Source organism: Molossus molossus, unplaced genomic scaffold (genome assembly GCF_014108415.1).
Source record: "Molossus molossus isolate mMolMol1 unplaced genomic scaffold, mMolMol1.p scaffold_m16_p_16, whole genome shotgun sequence".
Classification (NCBI taxonomy): Eukaryota; Metazoa; Chordata; class Mammalia; order Chiroptera; family Molossidae; genus Molossus; species Molossus molossus.
This window is the reverse complement of record NW_023425351.1, coordinates 44,826,509-44,847,647: the sequence shown is the minus strand read 5'-3', so window position 1 is coordinate 44,847,647 and position 21,139 is coordinate 44,826,509. Positions and strand designations below refer to the sequence as shown.

Genomic DNA, 21,139 nt, shown 5'->3' with positions numbered 1-21,139 from the left:
TTGCAACCAAAACCAAGGCTAAAAAAGAAAAATTTAAAAGTCCTGATTTATGCAGTCTCTTGTGCAGCCTGAACAGTCTGGCTGCCATGCCCAAGAGCAGGCCACAGCATCCAGGAATATGCTCACTTGGGGCCCGATAGGGAAATCCCACCTAGATCTGTGCACACCACCAGAAGAGATGCAATGGGGGTGTCACTGAAACCCCACGGTGGCAGTGAAAATAACAATAGCAATACAGCTACATTGATGGTGTGCTTTGTGCCAGGCATTGGCTAAGCTCTTTGTGTACATTTATCTTACTTTGTTCTGTGAGTAAGATCCTATGATACTTACTATTGTTGTTCCCGTTTGTAGTGATGGAGAAAGTGGGCGTGGAGAATTTAAACAAATAGCACAATAATTAAAATCCAGACAGAGGAATTCCTAAAGATACATTCCTAACCATTACCCAACATTGTACTTCTAATGGCTCTGTTTTACCATAAGAGAAAATCAAGCAAAAGAACACACTGCAACATCTTTCTCCTCCTATAGCTAGAGTTTTTATCTGATTTTTGTGTTTCTGAAGCATTTCCATTGTGCGTATGTTTTTAATATTGTAAGTTGGTGCAAATCTTTGATGAAGTAAGCACATCATAAAGCACAATTAAATTCAAAGGCAATAGAACACACACAGAGATCCTGGAAATCGGCTCCGTCCTCAGTCTGCCTTTGGGGTGGGGACTGGAGGTGTTGTCTTCATGGCTGCCAGACAGAAGGTTGTTTGAACTTGGCTGGTTCGAGAGCCAGAAGAGTGAACTTGAAGAGAAAGATAAACATACAACAACTGTTCAAAGCTTCAGGTGTTATGATTGCTAATTGAGAAAGGCTCTAAACGATGCCTGCTGGTGTGTAGGAATCTTACTCCCGGGATTTGTCCCTCTGTGACTCTGGGACTGTGTTCCTCTAGATTCCCCCTTAAGGAACATTAAAAGCGGTCGTGGTGTCCTAGTCAATCAGGAGCAGGTATGCCTCGGAGTAACCCAGGGCAGACAAAGCACCTTCATCTCTGAACATCGCCAGGTGGACTCTTCATACATGCACACTCTCTCACACACACGCACACACACACATACATTATGTCACACACACACTCACAGACATATCATGTACAACCTATACTTCACAGCCACAGTCACACACACATGCTGCCTTATACACATTTGCTCTCCAACAAATCCACACACCAGCTCACATAACACTCAACATATACATTTGCACACATACTTTCTCACGTACACACATTTCTACACACACACACACACACATTCTCTCTCTCTCTCTCTCTCTCTCTCTCTCTCTCTCTCTGTGTCTCTTGTCATAGTCTGTCTGTCTGTCTGTCTCTCTCTCACCTGCACAATATACTTCTGGCAAAACTGCTGTAGCTGTACTAACCTGCCCTAGTTTCTTTCTGGGCCCAGGCCCAACCAGCATTTTCCCAGGCTGCTGTCCTCACCTTTCCCTCAGAGCCTATTCGCACTGCCCGACTCCAAATCACTGCGTGTGTGTGTGTGTGTGTGTGTGTGTGTGTGGCGGGGGGGGGACGGGACTAGAGGCTGCTGAAGGTAGGCATCAGTGTGCTGAGTGACTGGTCGTTGGGGTGAAAGGCAGGAGCCCCTAGCTGACCCCTCACAGGTATTACCCAGCATCTGTGCTTCTTTCTGGCTTCTTCCTCTTCCGGGGAGAGCTTGACGTGTTGGGCAGGGCTCTGAGAAACATAAGCCTGGATCGAGTCATAGTTCTGGGGCCTTGGGTGAGCTGTGTACACTTCTCCGATGCTCTGCTGGGAAACGGAGTCACTGTGCTATGGAGTTGGGGAGAGTATCAAACCCCATGCTCGATGTGAGCACGGCTTCCCCAGGGGGTGATTATCAGCGATTCTTCTACCTGATAAGTTGTAAAATGCCTCTCCTACTCACTCCCGACTCACGTTGGCAAACTTTCCTGCCAAATGAGTCAGCTTTGTGTTAATGTTTCTCAAAACATATTTTTTTTTAAAAGAGGCGCCAATATACCACACATTATCATCATGAGAAAGCAACTTTGTGCTATTTCTTTCCTTCTTTTTTTTTTAAATAAGAGACTTTCTTTAATTTGCTATGGATGCTTTATTTTATTATTATTATTATTATTATTTTTATTTTGGGTACGTGCCCCTAGCGGGAACCGAACCCGGGACTCTCTGGTCCACAGGCCAACGTTCCAACCACTGAGCCAAACCGGCCAGAGCATGTGCTATTTCTAATAAATGTTTGTATGTGTAAGAAGTTGAGAGCATAAGGAGAAAACAGCTTAAAAACCTTTGTTTTTAATTTTTTTTAATTAAAAACATCTTAACCCGAGGATATTTTTTTCTTTATCATCAGATGGAATGGGAAGGAGGTAGAGGGGGGGCGGAGAGAGAGAGAAACATCAGTGTGAGAGAGACACATGGACTGGCTGCCTCCTGCACGTCTCGGCCAGGGCCGGGGCAAACCGCAATCAAGATACATGCCCTTGACCCAAATCAAACCCGGACTCATTGGTCCACGGGCCAGCGCTCTAACTGCTGAGCCAAACCGGCCAGGGCAAAGACCTTTGTTTTTATGTGTAAGAAGTTCAAGAGTGAGTTTACATCGTGAGTGACGGAGGCAGCCGTCTCCGTAAGTGATTTTAAAGGCCCAGAAACCAAACCCTGTCCACCCACGAGTCTACTCACTTCTTCCTGGGAGTACTTCATGGTGCTGATTAAGTACTAATTTTGTTAAGAACACACGGAATACCACAGTTCCCCAGGAGAAGAAAATAGCAGAGAGAGGGGTTCTGCGATACTGAGTGTAAAATATCTCTTTTCACAATTTTGCTGAACGTGGTCCCACTAAGTATCTTCCCAGTGGTGGAGACGGCTGTAAGTACCATTTTTTGAGTCCCTACTGTGTTGCAGGCACCATTTGGCATCTAACATACTTTGTCTTGCTTCTCCCTTATAGCATTCATCACAATAGTAGTGATGTCATTACTGTTATCTATTTAATGTGTCTCTCACTGGAGGACAAGCTCTCACGATGGGCCAAGTCTGCGCTGTGAGCTGTTGTATTGCCTGCGTCTAGCAGTGTCTGGCACATGGCAATGCACAGTAAATGCTCATGAATGAATGAAGGAGCTACAGCCCTTGCAGCAAAGTTGCAAACCAGGCAGTATTATCTCCACTTTTCAGATAAGGAGATGGTGCTTAAAACAGTCAAATGGCTTTCCCAGGAGATGCAACCCTGTGGTGCTGGGAACCACAGTCAAGACTGTTGATTCCAAACACATTTGTTCTCTCGGTTACTAAAGTGAGTGACTATTAGAGTGACAGCTTCCATCGGTTGCCTTGCTTGAGTTGTGTAAATCCTGAAGGTACTTGCTTTAATAAACACTTTTCTGGGTTTCATTCCTGTAGCTAGTTCTTAGACTTGTTGCTAGGTTGCTTCTTTTCCTTTTAGCTTCTCATGCATTTACTTTTCCCTGCTTCACTTTGTGTTGCCTTTGCTTAGTTAGTCCCTTTATTTTTGCTCTGAGCGGAGGGCCCATCCCAAGACAACTCCCACCCAGTCCTCCCTCTTAGCTCTAGTCCCTTCCTCTGCCCTAGGAATCCCAGCTAAGAAGCCAGGATAAATGTCATCAGGACTGTGCCATGTAATTAGCAGCCACCGCTACGACCCTGGCTAGAGCCAACAATAACCTCCTTGTTGCCAAACCAGTGGGCACTCCAGTGTTCTCACCCTACTTGGACTCAACCTGCGTTCGCTCCTGGCATCAACGCCCCCTGGGCAGCACTGTGCTCCCACTCCTACCCCATCTCCTGTGCAGCCTCTTCTTCCCCAACAGTGGTGTTCTCGGTTCTCACTTCACCTATGCAGTCTCCCTGTGGTACGGCATCTACTCCCCCGCGGCTTCCACGTCACGTTATACCGAGATTCTCAGTGTTAGTGGGCAGAAGGATCATCAGAAGGAGCTGGGTGCTGACTTTTCAGGCTGTGGAAGGCGCTGCACTCACATGATTCAGGGCAGGTTGCTTTTTGTTCTCAGACCACAGGCTGAAACATTCTGAGTATAGGCTATTTCCCAATATTATGCCCTTCCATGCCCCAGACTGTGCAGCTGGCTTAATGTCTCTCTGGCTGTAGCAGCCACGGCAATGTGCCTCCAGATCTCCCTTCAGGGGAGGAGTTTCTGCCCCAGCCTTCAGCTGTCAGCCTCTTCCAGAACTCTCGGCTGGAGAACCTCCTCCTCCAAGGTCATGTTACTTCTCAGGGTAGCCCATGTCCAATCACTTCAGAGTGGTAAGCAGATGTGCTGATTATCTAATGCTCCTAACAAAACACCCCGAAATGTAATGGCTTAAAACAACAGCATTCATTTTGCTCATGAATCTGCAGCCAGGCTCCAGGTAGGAGAAGGGACAAGGAGATAGTTAATCTCTGCTCCACTCAGTGTCTGCTGGGGTTTCTTGAGAGTTGGGACTGGATGCATTTAAAACCTTGTTCACTCACTCAAGTGTCTGGCACCTGGACCGGGCACACTCACAGTGCTGGGGGCTGGAGCCGCAGGGCTCCTTGGGCACCTCTCCTATCTCTCTGACAGCTAGACTTTTTTTTTTTTAATCTATTTTTGTTACAGATGGTTCTCCTTTTTTCCCCATTGACATCCTCTTCCCCATTCCCCCCACCCCGTCCCCAGCTTTGTTGTCCATGTCCATCGGTTATGCATACATGCATATAAGTCCTGTGGTTTATCTCTTTTTCCCCACCACCTCTCCTTCTGGGGATTCTCAGTCTGTACCGTACTTCCACATCTCTGGGTCTACCCTGTTCCTCAGACTGTTATGTTCATTATATTCCACAAATAAGTGAGATCATGTGATATTTGTCTTTCTCTGCTTGGCTTGTTTCACTTAGGATAATACTTTCCAGGTACCTCCATGTTGTCTTAAAGGATAAGAGATCTTACTTACAGCTGCATAGTACTCCACTGTGTATATGTACCACAGCTTTTTTATCCATTCGTCTACTGATGGACACTTGGGCTGCTTCCAGATCTTAGCTATTGTAAATAGTGCTGCTATGAACATGGGGGGCATATATTCTTTCTGATTGGTGTTTTAGGCTTCGTAAGGTATATTCCTAGAAGTGGGATCACTGGGTCAAATGGTAATTCAATTTTTAATTTTTTGAGGTAACACCATAATGTTTTCCATAGTGGCTGCACCAGTCTGCATTCCCACCATCAGTGTGCTAGAGTCCCCCTTTCTCCACACCCTCGCCAACACTTGTTGTTTGATGATTTGTTGATGGCAGCCATTCTGACAGGTGTGAGGTGATACCTCATTGTTGTTTTAATTTGCATCTCTCTGATGATTAGTGATGTTGAGCATTTCTTCATATGTCTATTAGCCATTTGTATGTCCTATTTGGAGAGGTATCTATTTAGTTCCTCTGCCCATTTTTTAATTGGGTTCTTTGTCTTCCTTTTGTTGAGTTGTATGAATGCTCTATGTTTTGGAAATTAACCCCTGATCTGACGTATCATTGGCAATTATCCTCTCCCATACAGTGGGTTCCCTCTCCATTTTGATGGTTGTTACTTTTGCTGGGAAAAGCTTTTGAGTTTGATGTAGTCCCATGTGTTCATTTTCTCCTTTGTTTCTGTTGCCTTAGGTGATGTATCAGTGAAAATTCGGTGCATATGATGTTCAAAATTTTGTTGCCTACATTTTCTTCTAGGATTTTTATGGATTCACGAGTCACATTTTATCCATTTTGAGTTTTTATTCTTGTGTATGGTGTAAGTTGATGGTCTAGTTTCACTTTTTTGCATGTAGCTGTCCAATTTTCCCAACACCATTTATTAAAGAGGCTGTCTTTACTCCATTGTATGTTCTTGCCACCACTGTCAAATATGAATTGAGCATAATGTCTTGGGACCATTTCTGGGTTCTCTGTTCTGTTCCACTGGTATCTGACAGCCAGACTTCTTACTTGCTGACTCCTAAAATGCATATCCCAAGAGAGAACACCGGGCAGAAGCCATATTACCTTGTATGACCTAGCCTCATTAAGTCATGCAGCATCACTCTGGTCAAGCAGTTACAAAAGTCCACCCAAGTTTAAGAGTCTGGAGTGCAGCCCTGGCCGGTTTGGCTCAGCAGTTAGAGCGTCAGTCCGGGGTCCCAAGAGACCCGGCTTCGGTTCTCCCTAGGGAACCTCGGTTGCAGTTTGTCCCAAGCCCTGGTTGGGTCATGCGGGTGGCATCCACTCAATGTGTCCCTTTCATGTCGATGTTTCTCTCTCTTCCTCTCTCTCCCTCCCACTCTATCTGAACAAAAGAGTGGAAAAATGTCCTCAGGTGAGGATAAAAAGAAAAAAGAGTCTGGAGTGCAGATCCTATGTCTCCATGAAAGAGTATCAACCTCACACTGAAGGAAACGTGCAGGATGAGACACACAGGTTGCTGTGGCCTTCTTTGGAAAAAATAATCTGCCCCCACCAAGGCCATGATTAGTCCTGCCCAGCAGCTCGATCTCTCCCTCTGCACACCCGTCTCCTTCCCCCCCTGTCTGCAGGGGTTGCCCTCAGGAGCACACCTTAAGAAATAGTCAGCTCTCTAAACTGTGTTTAGAGCCCACTTCCCAGGAACTCAAACTGTAAAACTATCCCCCCCAAACCAACCTGTGCAGAGACAGTCATCATCTGCCCTTCCGCTCACCTGGTCCCGCCGGTCTTCTCTTTTTGATGCTTTATCTCATTGAATGGCACTGCCTCTGTCTAGCATCCACCCTCTCCCTCAGGCACTCTCCACATCCTGCCTCTCCCAACATCTTTCACGTGTCCATTTCTCTTCTCCCTCATCCAAACTGCCACCATCTATCACCCTGATCTGCTCAATGGCCCCATAACTGTCTTCAGTGCCCACCCCCGGCTCCCTGCCTAAGCCTCATCTTGGATTTTTTCCTTCCCCTTTACCCCTGTGATAAAGCCCAGGCTTCTTGACGTGGCCCACAGACCCTCTGTAAGCAGCCTTGCATTCTTGGGAGGTGCCCGCATCTCACTCCTCCCCTCACACGCTCACTCTGAGTTTCCTTCAGCTCTTTTGTTATGAGCGTGGTGAAATGTCTCTGCCCTTTCAGGGATGTCCCTGCTGGGTGGACAGCACTATTTTTCTCCCTCAAGAGAACTACTTATCCTTTGGTTTGGGTTCAAATTTCAAGTCCTTTAGCAAGCCTCTCCCAACCCCTAGACTGGGGGAGGGGCTCTGACCCGAGCTCCTACAGTGTCCCTCCCACGATAGCACAGCCCCCCTGCATGGAAGTCACCAGTGTGACGGCCTTCCCTGGAGCTGCAAGTCCCACCCGGGTTCCACATGCCACTGTGTTCACCAGGGTAGCAAAGGCACTTAGCATGGTGGTTGGCACAAGGCAGGCACTCAGGCAGACTGCTGGGTAGGGCAGGGCCGGGTGTGCACTGATCGATTCCAAGGGGCCCCAACGGCCCAGACTGCACTGAGGACGCATCCCCTGGAACAGCGATTGTCAACTGGTGCGCTGCAAGAATGTTTAAGACATGTAGTACCTGACTATTTATCCAGGGGCATTGATCTTGTTTCCCTTAGATTGTCTAATAAAATAATGACAACAGCCAGCACAACAATAGCCAGCTGTTGTGAATGAATCAAAATTATACCTATGTTTTTAGTCTGATCTGCAAAAAATGTAATCTGTTGTTTTTGGTGTGCTGCAGAATTTTAATAATTAGTTTATGTGTGCCATGAGATAAAAAAGGTTGAAAATTGCTGCCCTAGCCCTGGTCAGTGTTGCTCAGTGGTTAGAGTGTTGGCCCATGCACTGAAGGGTCACAGGTTCAATTCCCTGTTATGGGCACATACCTGGGTTGCAGGTTCGATCACCAGCCCTGGTCGGAGCCTGTTCAGGAGGCAACCAATCAATGTGTCTCTCTCACATCAATGTTTCTCTCTCTCTCACCTCCATGTTTCTCTCTCTCTCACCTCCCTTCCTTCCACTCTCTCTAAAAATCAATGGAAAAAATATCCTCGGGTGAGGATTAACGAAAAAAAAAAAAAAAAAAAAAGAAAAGAAATAAAATTGCTGCCCTAGAATTATGTAGTCTCTACCATAAACACACAAAGTGGCCTGGCCAGAAGTTTTGATTGCATGATCAAATAAATAAATAAATTATGCTTATTGCTCGTACTATCTATTCATAATGAAATTAATGTTCAGCAAAAGGATAATAATCTGATTTCAGCCCTCTTTTGAAATGCCAAAGAATGTAACATTTGCAACTAGAAAAAAATGCAAACACGAAAGCAATGATTTTCACCTGGGGAGCTCTGGGTAAATGCTGGTGCTTGGACCTCACCACAGGCTTACACAGAATCTCTGAGGGCGGCCCTGCAGTGGGACTTTTACGTCTCCCCAGGTGTCTCTAATGTGCAGCCAAGGTTGAGGGCCTCTGGTCTAAAGAGCACCCAAGCACATCCAAGGAGCTTGAGAAACCCACCCGGCAATCATTAACCTCACTCTTAAACACCTAGTTCAGGAGCCGTGGGGCTGAGCACCCAAGATTGAAACTGTCCTCTGGAGAGTCCTGTAGCACGTGCTCCTCTGCTCTTGGTCTCCTTGTGTTCCCGGGCAACTAACCCACACTAACTCCTTCACTTACACAGTGCTCACTCACTCAATGTGCATTTGTCTTGTCTGCCCAATTAGATTAAATGTGGAGGGAAGTGACCGTGTCTTTTATTTCCTTTGTATTTCAGAAAGCCCTGGGCATATTTAATAGACCAGTAGAATGTTTCTTTTTGTACAAAGTTACAAAATCCCTTGGAAATTTTTCTAGCAGAAGAATTGTACTTTCTTAATATATTCTATGCATGTATTAACAAAACCCGAACAGTGTAACTTTCCTTCCCTCTTCCCCAGAGAGGCTAGCTAGTATTTTCCTGTGGACAGCTTTGGCCTGTCATTCCATGGTGTAGTTCCTTTCTCTCCAAAGCTCCCTTCGGTGTCCGATTGATTTGCTTTGAACACAGATGGGTCTTTGGTCCTATTATTTTTTCCATGGAGTGGCTTCCTGTTGAAGTAATTGAGCAGCACAAACCCTTGTGTGTGTGTGTGTGTGTGTGTGTGTGTGTGTGTGTGTGAATATGTGCATGTGTGTATGTTTAGAAAAAACAAAACACTTTCCTTTTACACTAGTTTCTCAGCCTCCCAGTGCTCACATACCATTGCAGATTATCATCATACATTATTATGAAACATTACTACCTTTACAGGTAGGAAGTTGGATGCATTTCAATTGCTTCACTCAGCCACTAATTGATTCACGAAGTTTTCTGACATTCAAGTTTAAACGTATTGCTTCCATAAACAGGAGACATACTTTCCACTTGGGGATGTGGCCTGTATAATCTTACACGATGCTCACTCTTCAAGCACAAACTGATTTCTGCAGTTTATCATTGCTCTTTCTGTACTGGGTTTTCTCTCTTTCTTATATATTTTTTTCCAAGATATGTTTTCATTGATTTTTTAGAGAGAGAGGAAGGGAAAGATAGATAGAAACATCAATGAGAGGGAGAAACACCGATCAACTGCCTCCTGCACGTCCCCCACTGGGGATCAAGCCTGCAACCCGGGTGTGTGCCCTGACCGGGAATCAAACCAGGACCTCTCAGTCCATGGGATGACGCTCAATCCACTGAGCCACACCAGCCGGGCATGTGTCTTTCTGACATGAGTTTTTTCTTAAGCTGCCCCAATGGGTGCTACTGATGATTCAGTGAATTTTAGTTTTATATTTCCATATTTCTTTTTATTTCTTTTTATTATTTTGTACTTTGCCTTGTCTTGGTTAGGCAAAATACAAAATAATGAAAAGGAATAAAGTTAAACATCTTAAACTTATGACGGTTAATTTAAGAAAAATGTTCCTTTCTTATATCATTTGTTGAAGAAATCATACCGTATTCTGTAAGTTTCTAACCAGTGATCTTATTCATTTTCTCAGGATTTTGAATCTTATCCTCTGTTAGCAGAAACCAGAGGTGCAGGGCAGACCAGGCTGTGGAGCAATGAGAAGGTGGGGTGGCAAGGAGCAAAAGCCACTGGCTGTTGACTCCCTTTTCAGTTAGGTCTCACTTGTCTGCTTCTGTTTATACTTATTCCTAACCGAAGCCCTTGGCGAAATACTGTTGACTCTTTCTCCTCAAGGGCAGGAGGCCAGGTCAGTTGGTGGCCTCCTGTCCTTCTCTGCACTAATTCCACATTTAATTCTGAAGTTGTCTCAGGAATAGCTGGGTGAGACCTGTGGCTCATACTCTCTCCCGTGTCCTTTCCACGCTGGTTGAAGCCTCAGAGTCCATCTCACTGTTCTGTGTGGCTAACTTTCTTCTACATCTCGTGCAGCCTTTCTCCTCTGAGCGCGGGAGCTTTGGGGGCGCTGGGAGGGCAGATTATTGGCATTCTTGTCGTCCTTATATACTGCCCAGAGCTCTGCCATTTGTCATCCTTCCTTGAACTCTCCCACCCAGTGTCAGGGTGGCCTCTTCTCTAAGTCCACTCCAGACATTTCTGCATTTGGAGAACTACCCCTCAGACCTCATTCTCATAGAACTGTCTGACTGCTAGAGTCTAATCTAAAAGCAAAATGTGCATCTGCTTCCAAACTTCTTTGTTAAATAATTATAAAAGGTTTCTCAGAATGCAGCCTTAAAAGTGTCTTTTAAATACTCATGGGAGTAAAAATGGCTAACCTAGTGTGGCTCAATCAGAAACTGCCCCCGAGGGGCCCGCCTTCCTCTGAAAGGTGACCTGTTTGCTTGAGTTTGAACTTGAGGAGTGAACTGAGTATTCTGTTGGAAGTATCTTGTAGAAGTTAAAAGCACAGGCTTCAATTTGTAGGCCTGGATTAAAGTATAGACTCTGAGCCCTGGCGGGGTAGCCGTGTTAGAGCGTCGTTCTGATGCACCAAGGTTGCAGGTTCGAGCCCAGGTCAGGGCACATACAAGAATCAACCAATGAATGCATAAATAAGTGGAACAACAAATCTCTCTCTGTCTCTCATTCTCTCTCCCTTACTCAAACCAATGGATAAAAAATAAGTAAATGTAAAATAAAATATAGACTCTGCCCCCCTCCTAACTGGGTGACCTTGGGTGAATTATTTCATGTCTCTAAACTTCAGTGTTTTCATATCACATGGGCCTGGTCCCACCTGTGCCAGGGCACAGATGCAGATGAAGCGAGAAAACACATGACCAGCTGTGGGAGGGCCGGCCCACACCGGGCGCAGTCTTGACTAGGACGGAAGCGGCGCCTGCCATCCTGCGCCAAGAGCCTGGCAGGCAGCTTCCTGCAGTTTGGGCATAGACTGTCCTGTGGAAACACCGTCTAAGCAGAACTATAGTCTGAGTAGGGGTCACCAGGGAAGGAATTTTCTGCAGAGGAAACAGCCTGTGCTCTAAATAGGAGACGGAGCAATAGGCAGTCAACGGCTTTGAGTAGAACTGATGGGATTTTGTGATTCACTGGATGTAGTGGGTTCCGTTAGCATGGATTCAAAAACTATTTTCTTGCAGGACCTTGTCTGATTTACTTCCTTATCACCCCCTGGGTTAAATGTCCTGAAAACTTCACTGGACCTATCCATCCTCATCCACCTCGAGGCCAAGTTGCTTGTGCCTGAGGCAGGGCCGCCCTGCCCTCTGGAGCCTGCCTGAAGTAGCCCTGTGCCCTTCTTGTTTTAGAAAAGCCAGGAGTTTAAAGAAAGCGATCAGCACTTGAAGATTTGGGAGGTGAATCCATTATTTGGTGAATGGATTTTCTCAGAGTTGAGACGCTTCTCCTTTCTCTGCTTTGTAAACAGTGCGGTGGCCTAAAGAAAAGGTTGGAGCCTGGCCAGTGTGGCTCAGTGGATTGAGCATCCTCCCATGGACTGAGAGGTCCCGGTTTGATTCCCGGTCAGGGCACATGCCTGGGTTGTGGGGTAGTCCCCAGTGAAGGGCGTGCAGGAGGCAGCTGATCAATGTTTCCCTCTCACATTGATGTTTCTATCTCTCTCTCCCTTCTTCTCTCTCTAAAAAAATAAATAAAAACATATTTAAAACATTTAGAAAGGGTCAGAGAGGGACAATCACCCAACATAGCTACTGCCATGAGGTCATCTGAGCTGAGCCAACAGAGGAAGAGGAGGGCCTTGGTGGGAAAGACCCCAAGCCATAATACAAAAGTACCTTCTCCTTCAGAGTGCCTTTCCTAATAATGCTTTGGATTCTGTGATACTAAAATCTGTTTAAAGCCCCTGATCCCTCCCGGCTGGTGTGGCTCAGTGGTTGAGCGTTGACCCATGAACCAAGAGGTTGCTGGTTCGATTCCTGGTCAGAGCACATGCCCAGGTTATGGGCCAAATCCCCAGTGGGGGGCGTGCAAGAGGCAGCCAATCAATGTTCTCTCTCATCAATGTTTCTATCTCTCTCTCTCCCTTCTTCTCTCTCTAAAATCAATAAAGAAAAAAATTAATAAATAAAACCCCTGATCCCTCGCCAACAGATGGCAAGTGGGGGACGTGAGACGTGAGGGGCAGGGGAGAGGCTGGAGGTCAGGCAGAGCGTGCACTGGGAACTGGCCTGGAGAGGAAACCAGAGCGCCCTCCACAGTGTTGGAGCAGAGGCAGAGACTCTGTGTTATTCTGAAGTTACTTTCTGACCATCAGACATACCATCTGAAACTGGGGCAGGTGGGTCATTACTTGAATAAGTTTTATATCAACAACAGCAACAAAAATAGCTGACATGAAATGTGTATTATGGGCAAGGTGCCATACCAGGCAGGCACGTGATCTTTCCTTCCACGCAGCGAGGCTGTTAGGGAAGTAGGACAATTGTTCCCACTGTGCAGCGAAGGAGGCTGGGCTCGAAGGCTGATGCAGCTTGTTCAGTGGCCCACGGTCAACGCGTGGTCGAGTGAACCAGGGAAAAACATGACAAGTAGGACCTTTGCGGGTTGATGGACGCTCTTAGCTAACAACACATTATTTTTGGGAAGTTTTAAGTTTGGCAACGAGAAAAAAATGCTAATCAGGAATGTTGCGTAAATACCATTTAATAGTTATTTTAAAGCAACCGCACAGTGATCTACATGTTCCCAGAGGTCTTCACAAGAGGATTAAGGACCCATTTGTCCAGTTTGACTGCTGAAGGCCCCTTCATTACAGACAGTCCCTTTGTGGGGGATCACGGCACCCATAGCATGGCACCCCAGAGGACAAGCCAGGCGGGCTTCTGGTTGGCATTCCATGCCTTGAGCGCATGTACTCCACACTCTGCCCCCTAAAGCAAGCTGCTGGTGAGAAGGATGCTAGGCAGGCCTGCAGACCGCCCCACGCCACCATCCCACAGCTCCAAGGACGTTTTTCTGGAGAGCCAGCCCTGCCTGTTTGGCTCTGGCAGACAAGTCTGAGCTGGATGAACAAGCAGGATGTAACAGTCCCTGCTTTGCCCGCAGTGATCCTGAGCTCTTTGTGGAATAACCTGTCCAGCCCGAGAGGAGAAGCCACCCCCTGCCCCAGGCAAACTGGCCTGGTGGCCCCGCCGCTCAGGAACGGGCTGGAGAGCTCCTGCTCTCTGCCTGGATTTTGGAAGTTCTGTCGTTAGAACAGCCTTGGGAACACCTTCTGCTGTCACTTCTCTGGCAAGGATCTTGCTGGCCCTCAACGTTCTCCAGCTCCCGCAGTCCCTCCAGAGTCGAGGGGCATCCGGCCACTCACACTCCTTCTCTGGGCCTCGGGTTCTTCATCTGTAAAAGGACGTACTCAGACTCCGTGAGCCTGTCGTTTTGATTCCGAAGTCGTTACCAGTGGAATAAAAGGACAGGCAGTACTAGCAAAGTAATCAGAATAATCGCCTCTCCCAGTTAAAGATGAGATATGGAGGGAAAACCGAGGTCAACAAGGATATCCTGTGTTCCATCCAGATGTCGCAACAGGGGACGCCCAGGGTTTCCGCACTTCAGGAACTCCTAGACCTGCTAGCCTGGTCGCAGCGCCCCACGCCGTCCCAGACGCCCCAGCAGTGCCCGAGCCCCACCCGACAGGTAACCGAGCTGAAGGAGCAGCGGAGGTCCTGGGACACGATCCTCCTACTCTGAGTGGCATCAGTGAAAGGGAAGAACACAGAATGGCGCTGGACTAGACCCTCACAGCCAGTGCCACCCCCTTTTTTTTCCTTTCCCCACTGGGTGAAGTTATTGTGAAACCTCGAGGGGTGAGGATAGGGTGAGCAGGCCAGGCAGGGAGGGGAGCACTTCCGGGCTCCAGGAGGCCTCTGAGCTGACCTTGCCTTCAGCACGACCCCACTGAGGTCCTTGCTGCCACCACCGCGGTCCTGGCCCTTCACCTCAGGACAGGGCTGGCCTGAGCTTGCACGTGAGCTGCCCTTGCTCCCCCCTTAGCTCGCGATGGAGCCCCGCACCGTGTGCCTGCCCGGCTCCTTCAGCTCCAGGCGCCTAGCTCGCCAGCCGAGGGCGGGAGCTCCCGCTCCATCGCGCACACATCTTCCCCGTCTGCAGAGCATTTGGGTTCCACTCTGCTGTTCTGAAGGTTGAGGGTGTTGGAACAGAGGAACAGGGTGGCCTGGTGACTCTTTCTGACATGCAGGGAGTTGACTATGGAACAAGTTCTTGATCACGGCCTGGGAAGCCAGGTCCATCAGCTTCTGGTCAAGTCGCCAGTGGGAACAGACATTGGGTGGTATGTCCATGGGCACGTCCTCTGGGTCCTTTCCGCTGTGGCCAGGACATACCTCACGGTCTTCCTGTGCTCATCCTCGGCGATGTAAGAGCGCTCGGGCCAGGAGGGCCCTGGTAGAAGCAGTGTTTCATCTGGTTGTTCTTGAACAAACACGGTGGTTGCCGTGCGGCGTCTTCATCAGGTCCTCTGGCTGCGGGGGAGCCCCTGGCTTCTCTTCACTAGAGAGGGGAAGCTGAGGCCCAGACGGTTTCCGTGACTTGCTTAAGGTCTTACCTGTAATAGGTTTGGGACTGAGTCCATAGGTTACAGTCTCCACACCAGCTCAGTGCCTGCAAGGAGAGGAGGGATTTTCACCTGTGAGTCACCTCTGATTTTATCCCCCCTGGGGAATTCACTCTCTGGTAGGTCAGGGTGGACAGCCTGCGATTTCCATGAGTGATTTAGTGCTCGTGGGTTTCATTTCAGGAGCCCTGGCTCCCCGACCTATGCCTTCCGGTTATCTTGAATTACCACGGTGTGCTAGTTCAGAAACCCCAAACAGTGCATGATCAGCTTCGCCATCCATGATAAGAGAGAAAAAGAACCTGTGTGCCCGTTAAAAAGTCATCATTCGGATTTAAATCAGCCTTGCTTAAAATAATCAAGGGAACTCAGGAACTATGGAAAGGTCAAAGGTTTGCAGGTTTAGGGTTTCGTGGGAACATGCGCGTGTTTGGACCCGACCCAAGTGCCGGGTTGACCTGTTTGACAGGTAACAATTAGAGAGCAGGAGCTCGCCTGGCTGGAATGTGGCTGCAGAGGCCGGCATGGAGGATCTGGTTTACCTGCTCGGCAGGTGGGGCCTGCTCCCCGACAGGCATGTGCACGCACAGCATTCCAGAGAATCGGTTTTCTTTTCAAGACGCAGCGATGACTGCAGGGCACAAAAGGGCTGGGCTGAGCCCTGGCTGCAAGCCATTAGCTATTTGCAAGGTAAAGAAGAAAAATAAATATTTCCCTCTAGACAACTCAAGGAAGAACCTGAAAGGTATTCAGAACATTTTTTTTTCTTTTAATGTCTAAAATGAACACGTGCTTCAGGTCTCAAGACTTGAGAAACCCCAGACTGGTACAAAATGCCAAAAACAATAGAATTGAAAAGTCACTTCCCCCTCCCCCAACTTCTTTTTCTTTTTAAAGAGGTCATAATATTATTGAGGGCAAATGATAGGCTCCTTGACGGAGGGTGTCTGGCTTGAGACAGTCTAGAAATGTTTGCTGCTTTTCTTAGCATAGCTTCAGAAGACACCTAGAAAAGCAAATTTCTGTTTGTTTGTTTTTCCCAATAAATTGTATATAATCTGCATATTTTAAACGTTAAAAATGCTGTTTCAGCCCTGGCCGGTTTTGCTCAGCGGTTAGAGTGTCGGCCTGCGGCCCAGAGAGACCGGGGTTTGGTTCCCACTAAGGGCACGGTTGCAGTTTGTCCCCGGCCCTGGTTGGGTCGTGCGGATGGCAACCACTCGATGTGTCCCTTTCATGTCGATGTTTCTTTCTCTCTCTCCCTCCCACTCTATCTGAACAAAAAATGAAAAAATGTCCTCGGGTGAGGATAAAAAAAAAATGCTGTTTCAATAAAACATAAAGAAAGTAATTTGCTGTTTAAAATAATAGAATGGGATTAAGATAATATTATATAGATGTATAATATAATAGAAAGTCTACACACACACAGATCCACATACATAGCATGACTTCCTTTTCATTCAAAGGAGTTTCTGGTAGTATCACTTCAATTTCCCTGTGTCGTGCTCATCAGTGATGATTGGGGAAAAATCAGGCCAGGGAGATCGGGACCTGAGAATAGCAGTGTTAGAAGGAACATTGCAAAATCAAACTCAAAACTCTGAAAATTTTCCAATCGTTAATTTTTTAAAATTTACCATGTGTTCTAAAAAAATAAAATCTCCCTCTCTTTCACAGTGTCTCCCTTCATTGCATAAATTATGTAAGTCACTTCCAAATCAATGATAGGAGCTTCCTATTCTCCTGCGGGCTCTCAAAGCTCTGAAGTCCCAAGCGACAGAGTAGGAGGAACGTCACCGAGGTCCTGGTGGTGAGGTGGGCGAGGCAGGAAGAATTGACAGCTGGTGATTACATTGAAAGCGACTTGCCAGTTCACAGAGTTAATTAGAGTGCAGCAGAGGATCTTAAAATTCAATTGGCACAAGCAAACAAGCAAACAAAAACTTAGCTGTCTCATTGTTGACTATTGCTGGTGGTAAAACAGCTGCTAATGTGGCAATTTAACTCTTCAGGTGTTTGTGTGATGTGAAGATTATTGTTGACAGACTATTCACCAGAACTGACCAAAAGTCAGTGACAATGAAAAGTCAGAACAATAACTTCCAGCTCCTGAGCTCTTGCTATGTGTTATGTGCTAAATGGTCTACATTCTCCCATTTAATCTCCACAGCAACCCTGAGACAGTACGGTCGTGATCTCCATTTTACAGACATTGAGGCACAGAGAAGTTCCTGAATTTGCCTAAGATCATACTGCCGGTAAGTGGCAGAGTGAGGCCCTGAACCCAGGCAGTCCATTCATTCATTCACAGTTTGGAACTGCTCATCAGGCACAGAGCCAGGGGTGTATAGACCATGATGAACTCTTAGAGTTGGTCCTTCATGGCCAGATTAGACTTCGCAGCATCTATTTAGTCAAGGGTGCTGACCTATTTTCCCTTAGATTGTAAATTTTTTTTTTAATGACAACAGCCAACAAAACGATAGCCGTCTGGTGCAAATAAATCAAAATTATACCTATTTTTTTGTCAGATTGGCAAAATATATATTTGTTGGTGTGCCGCAGAATTTTATTAACTAGTTTACGTGTGCCACGAGACGAAAACACGTTGAAAATCGGTGCTCTAGATGGCCGTGTGCTTTGTACACTTTAAAGTCTGCCATTGTTTCTGACACCACCCATTCCCAGAGACCACAGCCTTCACCTCTGCCATGTCCTAGCCATGCTCGGACACCCTCAGTAGCAGCGTCTTAGTGCGGCAATGGACGATGGCCATCCTCTAGGGTATACGCTACCTGTCTACTCCAGGCCTGCTTTGTTGTATGTGCCCAATAAGGGTGGGGGCAGTAAATTCAAGTTTGTATGGCCTGCAAGCAGAGCTTACTATGAGTGTGAGAAGCCACTTTGATTACTAGATATGTTATTATTATTATTTTTTATCCTCACCTGAGGACATTTTTCCTTTTTTTTGTTCAGATAGAGTGGGAGGGAGAGAGAGGAAGAGAGAGAGAAACATCAACGTGAAAGGGACACATTGAGTGGCTGCCTCCATCACGACCCAACAAGGACTGGAGACAAACTGCAACCGAGGTACGTGCCCTTAGCAGGAATCGAACCCAGGTCTCTAACCCAGGTCTCTCTGGACCGCAGGCCGACGCTCTAACCGCTGAGCCAAACCTGCCAGGGCTAGATGTGTTATTAATAACAAAATTTGCATGTTGGTTTTACCTCTTCATAATTAGAACTTGATCTTCACAGATTCTGACATAATGACTGCTTCTTGTGAATCTTGAAAAAACAAACAGCAAACATAGCTTGCACTTGACCTACCCAATAGGAAACACCTTAAAGTGGTTTCCTTACCCTGTAACATTGCACATAACCCCACGAGGTCATTTTTATTTTCCAACTGATAATATTTCCTTCTGTTAGTGAATATAAATCCTGAAATGTGTGCTCTTGGACCAATCTGTCCCTTATGTGCCTTTGAGCAAACTCTGAAGGACAGACATGGCTTCCCTGTCAATGACCCACATTTAGAAACCATGGAAAGGCTGAATGGCCACTTACTTGGGGTAGAGTAATCATAATAAATGGTAACAGTAATAAGTATGTGGAGGGCATGCTATGTATGGGCTAGACATTGTGCCAAACACTACATGCATTCTCATTTAATAATTACAGTGGCTTTAGATGTGTATCATGACTACAGATAACAGGGAAGGTAGCCTATTTGCGGGGAGTAAATCACTTACCTGAGGTCACACAGCTAATAAATGGCAGTGCAAAGGTGTAGAATTAGACCCATCAGCACGAGAGCCTGCACCACACAGGTGTGGAGATGAATGACCATTTGGTCTTTCAGGCTTCGTGACTCTGAGATCCTCTGCTTTGAACAAAGCATATCAGAAGTGTTACCTTGGGTTCCTCTGGTCACCATGTGCAAGCGGGAAAATAAACAACCTGAAGCAGGCTCTAAGGAGAACAACCAAAGTGGGGAAGATACTCAAACCATGGCATGTGAGGAAGAGTCTAAGTAGCCAGAAATATTTCAATTCTTATTCAAGAAAGAATAGGCTGGTGTTGTGTAGCTCCAAGTTGGAAACCAGAACCAATAAGAGGTAGCTGGGGGAAACAGATTCTGATTGTATATCAAGACAAGTTTGCTATTCCTCAGATTGGAAAGGGATGGAAAAATTTTTGAATGCTGCTTCCATCACTCTGGGTAACACGTGTTGTTTTTGCGTTCCAGAGCCCATCCCCCTTTATTCTGAAAACAATGGCCTGATTTCCTTTGAGAGCAATAACATTTCCCCACTGCGAGCACTCTCGGGAGATAATCGATCAAGTTGTACTAATCACCCCTGGCCAAGAGTTGAGTATGTGACCCAGTTGGCCCAGTTAGATTCTTTTTCTCAGGGTTCTCTGTCTTGAGCTGAGTAACAAGAGGGTGGACAAATGGCTGGAGTTGATTTGTCCTTGACAGTGCTCTGACCTACCTGAGTATTGGCTTCTGTTCCTGGATCTTGAACTTCCCACAGTAGGGGCTGTGGACTGGTCAGAAAACATTAGAGATAATTAGTGAGAGGCTTCTTACCCATGAGGATGACAAAAAAAACTAGAAATGTTCTTTTATTATTATTATTATTATTTTTTTATTGTTGATTTGAGAGAGAGAAAGAAATCTATTTGTTGTTCCACTTATTTATGTATTCATTGGTTGCTTCTTGTATGTACCCTGACCAGGGATCAAACCCACAACCTTGGCATATGGGGATGACATTATAACCACTAAACTTCCTGGCCAGGGCTAGAAATGTTCTTGTATATTAAACAAGTCCTTCAAGCTATATTTATTCACCATTTTATTCCAATCTTTGAAGAGAATCATCAAGCAGCATACCTCCAACTTAAGTTGCTTACAGTGTGGTTTGACCTTGAAGAATAGAATTATTACTATACTTTGTTCTATTCTTTAACATTCTCTCAGTTCCATGAACTACCTATGTCTTCCCAATACATTCTATTTTTGCTTAAGTTAACAGGAATGTTTTCCTAAGGTGAGCAAAAAGTCTAACTGACACAACCATTAACTAGATGCATGACTATAATTGTGGGAAACAATTTGACCTCTCTGACCCTACTTCCTTCATTTGAAAATAATCCCAGTAGGTTTTAGGATGTAAGATAGTATCTATAAAGTGAAAGACACATAGTAGGTACTCAGTAAGTACTGGTTCTCTTCTCTTTCTCCTCTAAAGTAAACATTTTCTGTTTTCAGAAAACAGAGATATCTGATAAAAAGTATCTTAACTGTGATGATACAAAATATAAGATACATTCTTATATATTAAACACTCCTTTCAAGACATATTTTTCCATCATTTTCTTCTAGTCTTTTTTTTTTTTTTATCCTCACCCAAGGACATTTTTCCATTTTTCGTTCAGACAGAGCAGGAGAGAGAGAGAGAGAGAGAGAAACATCGACGTGAAAGGGACACATCGAGTGGCTGCCACTCACACAACCCCAACCAGGGTCGGGGACAAACTGCAACCAAGGTACATGCCTCCAGCAGGAACCGAACCCAGGCCTCTCTGGACCGCAGGCCGATGCTCCAACCACTGAGCCAAACCGGCCAGGGCTCTTCTAGTCTTTAAAGAGAATCTCCAAGGATTGTATCAAACCCAAATTTCTGAGGATGTGGTTTGCCTTTTAAGATCTGCTATGAGGCCCTCGTTGGTTTGGCTCAGCAGCAGAGCACTGGCCTGCGGTCCAGAGAGACCCGGGTTTGGTTGCTGCTAGGAGCATGTACCTTGGTTGCAGTTTGTCCCCGGCCCTGGTTGGGTTGTGCGGGTGGCAGCCACTCGATGTGTCCCTTTCATGTCGATGTTTCTCTCTCTCCCTCCCACTCTATCTGAACAAAAAATGAAAAAATGTCCTCGGGTGAGGATAAAAAAGAGATCTGCTATGAGGACATGGGCATTTCCCTTCTCCCTTCTGTGGTGGATGTTGACTTGAAGCAAGTGGGTTG

The 21,139-nt window shown here is 46.3% G+C and overlaps 1 pseudogene; it reads right to left on the bottom strand.

Annotated features, from left to right (window-relative positions):
* Positions 1–14,082: 14,082 nt before the first annotated feature.
* Positions 14,083–19,047, bottom strand: LOC118631457 (annotated as a pseudogene).
* Between the last annotated feature and the right edge of the window lie 2,092 nt (positions 19,048–21,139).